Source organism: Diadema antillarum, unplaced genomic scaffold, assembly GCF_040938485.1.
Source record: "Diadema antillarum isolate AM-2024a unplaced genomic scaffold, OU_Dant_1.0 seq00000569_RagTag, whole genome shotgun sequence".
NCBI classification, from domain to species: Eukaryota; Metazoa; Echinodermata; class Echinoidea; order Diadematoida; family Diadematidae; genus Diadema; species Diadema antillarum.
Genome location: NW_027271507.1, coordinates 2,161,410 through 2,167,409, shown reverse-complemented (window position 1 = coordinate 2,167,409; position 6,000 = coordinate 2,161,410).

The window sequence follows — 6,000 nt, the reverse complement described above, 5'->3', positions numbered from 1 at the left end:
AAAGGTCAAAGGTCAATGAACTTTTTCTAAAAATCATGTTTTTGTTTATTTCTCCAGGTAGGAAGATTCAATTTTCACAAAATTTGATATGAACGTTGTATAGAAGGTACCAAGAGTATAAACCAGGGGTCAAATATAATTGTTGATTTGTGCGTTGCCATGGCAACCCAAAACTAGGGTTTTTAATTGAAGTTAGTTACAGGAGGCTATTTTCCAGTTTGGAAGAGATTCCATTTGAATAGGTACAACTGATCAACGGGATGTATAGAGGTTTGAAATACTTTTCATTAGTGTTAAGTGGTATGTTGCCATGGCAACTACATATATAGATTTTGGTTAAACTTAAAGGAGACTTCAGAACTTATGAATTTGAAGAGATTTCCATCAGGGTTGGTATTATTGATCAACAAAAAAGTCGCCAGACAAAGATTTGTCACCTTTATAGCATGTGGGTTGAGTGAATGCAGCAACAATAGTAGAACACATCAGTGAGAGTTTGAGGAAAATTGGACAATCCGTTCTAAAGTTATGAATTTTTGAAGTTTCTGCTCATGCAGTCGAGGCTGGATGAGAAGACTACTATACCTTGTGATATCACATGTGTACAACGATATAAAGAATGAATAAAGAAAATTCAACATAAATTATTTTCGCTTACAAAAGGATACTCGACTTCTCTTTCAGAAGGCAGGGGGAATAATATTACCCTTGACATACGTCACTAGCAAGTCAAAGAAACTATGTGAACTTTATTCAAAAAGTATGGTTTTGTGAAATTCTCATTTCATTTTCCTTAGAATGTGCGCATGTGACATCATACACTGTGGTAGTCTTTTCATCCAGCCGCGACTGTGCAGATACCTTAAAAAATCATAACTTTTGAACGGATTGTACGATTTTTTCCAAGCTTTCTGTGATGTGTCCTACTAATATTGTTGTATTCACTGAATCCACGTGCGCATGAAGGTGGACTTGTCCTTTAAGGACAGATTCTGAAAGAGCAGACTGTAAGCTTTAAAATGATGTATCACACAATTCAAAGGGATTCCCCTAACCTATCTAAATAATAATACCGGTACTGGAAAGAAAGCACACACTCTGGATAAGTATGAACTGAGAAAAGAGGCTGCATTGTCTATTTTAGCGTTTAATCTTTACCAAGCTGTCTCATGTCATTATGTTCATCTTTTCTTCCCCCCTCCAATTTTCATTTGAGTTTGTCATTATTAATTTTTGATGATAAGAACGATGCCACAAGGCATTGTTTCTTAAAAATGCTTCAACTGCTCCTTCAGGTCCAAAATCTACATCAATATATATTATTTTCCTGATCTCCTCAACATTTTCCAAAAATAAAGCATACACCTTTTATGCATTGAGTCCTCCTTTTTGTGGATAATTAAAGGCAAAAACCCAAAATTAGTGCTTGAAAATTATTCTTAAGTGTGAGTTACGGATAGAAAGAACCTCTGTAAAAAAAAAAAAAATGAATCTGTATAATCAATGTTAAGTATTGTTAATAACACAAAATGTGAACAATATTTCTATGATAACATGTTTCCAGACTAAACCGTCCGCATTTATGCTTTAATGAGAAAAATACTGATATCTCTTTATATGTTTGCTTTGATTGCAAAAACTGTATATGGTAGGATGTCTTGTGATACAACAGGGGGCATTTCATGAAGCAGTTTGGTCAGATATTTTTCTGACAAACTGTTACAAACTACAGAAATCCTTGCATCTGATTGGCAGAGAGCAAATTTGTCCGACAACTTGTCGGACAAAATGCTTCATGAAATGCCCCCAGACCTACACATATTATGCATAAAATGTGATATCCTGAACATTTTTTTCAAGTCACTCTCCCAAAAGTGTATATATAGGACCTTTAAGTTTTTCTTGTGTTTGTTCCTGGCAGATTACTAGTACACAAATGCTCCAATCCATGATGACCTAACGGAAATTAAGGAAATTAAAATGAATATACTGAAAACCAAAACTACAGATACTAATAACTTACTTCATTCTTCTCTCCCCACCCCACCCCTTCTTTTTGGTTTCTTGATATACTAGTAGATCTACCTGACTTTGATAATTGTCATTATGTAACATCATCTTCAATTGACAAGGCGATAAAACTTAACAATCATTTCATTATGCTGCTGGACTAATGGGGTTAGTTGAACTATATTGTTTTTAATGTGCTATACTTTTTCCTCCTATCAATCACATGTATTTTTGGGTGGAATGTATTTTGACATAAAGCATCATAGAATCAACCGCCTTTGGGGTCGGGAATTTTGTCATATCATATTGTGATTTAGATTCTGCTCTATGCCGATTTTGTTTTATTTCTATCAACTTTTTAAACTTCCCCATAGACTTTGTTCACCAGCCAACTACATCCCACCCTCTTTGGATAATGTGAACCAATCAAACATTGCTTTTACTTTTTAATAACATGTCTATACATAGCTATCAGACCAAAAATATTCAAACCGCTTTAAGTCTTTATGAGTGAAATTACAAATATCAATATATCTTTAAAAATATTCAAATTGTCTAAATTCAACTTTATCTATGAAAGCAGACTTTTAACTTTTTTAAACATTTGAATAACCCCCATAAGAAATAAGAAACATATAAAGAGGGGAGGTGCGGACTATAAAAATTGCTTACGGGAACCAGGTAATCCCTGCGCTAAACCTATGGAATTCACACAATCTTGGAGGAAACGGGTTAAATTTGTTAGGAAATATGTAGGGCAATACCCAAAACCTTAAGTTCTCAATGGAATATGCAGCTCTTCTACTGGTAAACTAGTAGTTCTGGGAGAAAAAATGAACTGTGACATAGTCCTACACCTGGCTCAGTCATTGCCCAAGATTTAAAGTATCTGAGCCAGAGTCACATGTCACTCTTTGCCATTTCTCTACAGGAGGTAGACAGTACTAAAAAAATCCTTTACCAGAAATTATATGAAATTATTCAATGAAAAGGTGCTTAAGAAAACTGGACTATTCCAACACACCTCCCTCAGGTCTGCAACACAGACTAACCACCTGTTACCATAGGAAAACCAGTAAAAATGGTGTATTACTGTAAACATGCACATAATATGTCGTATTATGGGTCTGAATTTTAAGACTAGCAACCATGTACATTGCATTGCATTGTACAGAAACCTGGCGAATGCCCTGTGTATAGTCTTTGAATTCAGACATTATTGTTATGTACAAATTAAGGGCATTTTCTCATTTTTTCTGTTAGCGGATTTCTTGGAGCACCCCCTAATTTTGATCCTCATATATATACCAATGTCTGAGGAAAAAATGACACTTTTGTCCGGCGTGTCACGATTATCAGTATATTTGTCACTAAGCCACCCCACTACTCGGTGTGAGCTCGACTGCGGATCGACACTGCACTAGAACGAATCAAATGCAGCTAGAGAATGAAGAGATTTTCTCGGACGCATATATGGACTTCTGCTATTTACTGTCTGAGCTCTAAAATATTTATGTCGGTTGCCGGGATATGGAGGCTCCATGCGGTTGGACCGGTTGGACCACAGAAAATTTTAGTAATGAGTCCATTTACGTTCTCTATATCGGGGTCGGTTCATGTTATTACACTGTGCGACCGAGTCTCTACCAGCACATTATGAACGTATTGAGTATGACTGTGATAAACAGCGTTGTAAAATCGCACCACAACTGCACATACATGTACCCGGATGTTCTGAAGTGACGTAAAAAAAAGGGGGGCGGGGTCTTCACAAGCCTGTTGACAACTCAATGCATAATTATTATAGCGGGATATTTTAAATTGTTATATTGGTTCAACGTTGCTGATTAGTAGGCCTAGTAGTTTTAGACGGTAGAACTTACTCGTTTGTGTTTGTTTTTTCATATTAAGCACTGTTTGTAAATTTTCTCTATTCCAGTAAACAAGTAAAGGGGAGAATATTTCCTGTCTCAGTATACTTGATTTAAAAAAAAAAAAAAAAAAAACTGCACGCATTTGATCTAGCTAACAACCACACTGCAAAACATCGGTGTTAGATTGAACACCAAGGATGTTAAATCTAACACCAGTCAAGTGTCAATATAGGACAACACCCACAGGTGTAGAAAGTATATCGTGATGGTGTTGAAAATTGTTCACCTGCATGGTATACTTCGTGGTGTTAATTTGACACTGTAGCTGGTGATGTTTTTGACACTGCGCTGGTGTTAATTCAACAATGACACCGCATGGTGTTAATATGATATTGCTGGTGTTAATGTCAAAGGTATAACACCTGTCCAGCTTCAATAGGAGACCACACCAACTGGTGTTTCTGTGGTGTAAATGTGTTCACACCCTTTTTTCAAAAATAAAGCACTTCATCGGAACTTTCTTGATCGTCTTGTAGAAGTTCAAAATCAACGATAAGGACAGTAACTAAGAAACTTTTCAAAAACAAAAATCTATATCTTGAAATGACACCCGGAGGTATTAATCTAACACCATAAATGAGCACCGGAAATTTAACACCAGCTCGGTGTTTCCTATTTAACACCGGACTTTTCAGGGTGCAGGGTTGTCGTATTGCCGCTATACCCTTTACTGCAAAACCCAGTCTGTATTTCACAACCAAATTAGGCCAAGCTATATATAATTCATACCGGCAAAATTTCACTGCTAAATCTTCCCTCTCCTGAAAAGTTTATAATTGATATACCCCTGTAATGAAAATGGATGCTCCCAGGCAGTCCCAGAGTGTGAGATAATGTATGCTTTTTCTACGAAATTTACCTGAGCGTATCAAAGCAGACAATAATATACAGCCGAATAGAGCGCGCTAAATTAACTCTATTCTAACTGGGAGGGTCAAATTGACCCCCCCCCCCCAGTAAAAACTTGGTCTCAAATAGCCCAGTTAGAATAGGGTTAAGCGGGGCCATGCTTCAGAAGGCATTTTATTATAATATTGACCTTATTCTCAAGGGCTTAGCTGAATCCGTCGTGAAGAGTATCTAATGCTGTCATTAAATATGATCATTTCATGAATATGTGGTGTCATGGAAGAATCGCTTGTGCATTCCCTAATTCAATATTGAATAATCATGTCAGTCTTAGTGACATTTTGATAGTCACATTGCAGTACGTGCCATTTAAAGCATTTTATCATACCTGCCGATTTTCACATAGGTTTATAGTCTTTATCATTAAATAATTGCAATGTTTTCGTCTTACTACAAGATACAGTACTTTAATTGACATTCGAAGAATTTTATCATGATTATCAGGTATGCTGTATATCTTATGATTATGAAATGTTTATATCTCTTATGTTTTTGTTTTTGTTTTTCATTTTCGAGCCACCGAATTTCATTGTATTGTGTGGGGCTATATACCATACGGAACATATCATTTTGTGATGGCCGAACTTAAAGTATGGTATTGATAAAGAAATTATCACACAACCCCCAAAAGTAAAAATGTCACCATAATCTGACAATAGTATGAAAGTGTTTCACATGTTTTTTTTATTAAAAGTAATATCCGCAAGTATATTATTGCACATGCAGATTAGAAGAGATGTAATATACTTCATTGCTCCTCGAATTTTTCATCCTAATTCACAGTAATCTTAATTACACTTCCTCTCTAACAATGAAATAACAAGGAAGACGAAATTTCCTTACTTAATTAAGAATTGAAATTCATTTTGGATTATAATAAGTAAACAATAGGCCTAGTGATTTGGGATGGGGGAAGGTTTGTAGTTACTATATCATTGAAGAGAAGTGAGTTTGCCTGCACATCCCAAGAACGTTTATTCACAAAGCAAAAGGAGAGTTATGAGGCGATGACATAAAAATACTTCGTCCGGTATGCATACGTTGTCTATGGATGGGGATTATCATATTTATTGTGAGAAAAATTGATTAATGTCTTTAAGAATGAAAGAGCTTATGGTGATGTTGTTCGACTAACATCTTTGCTTAA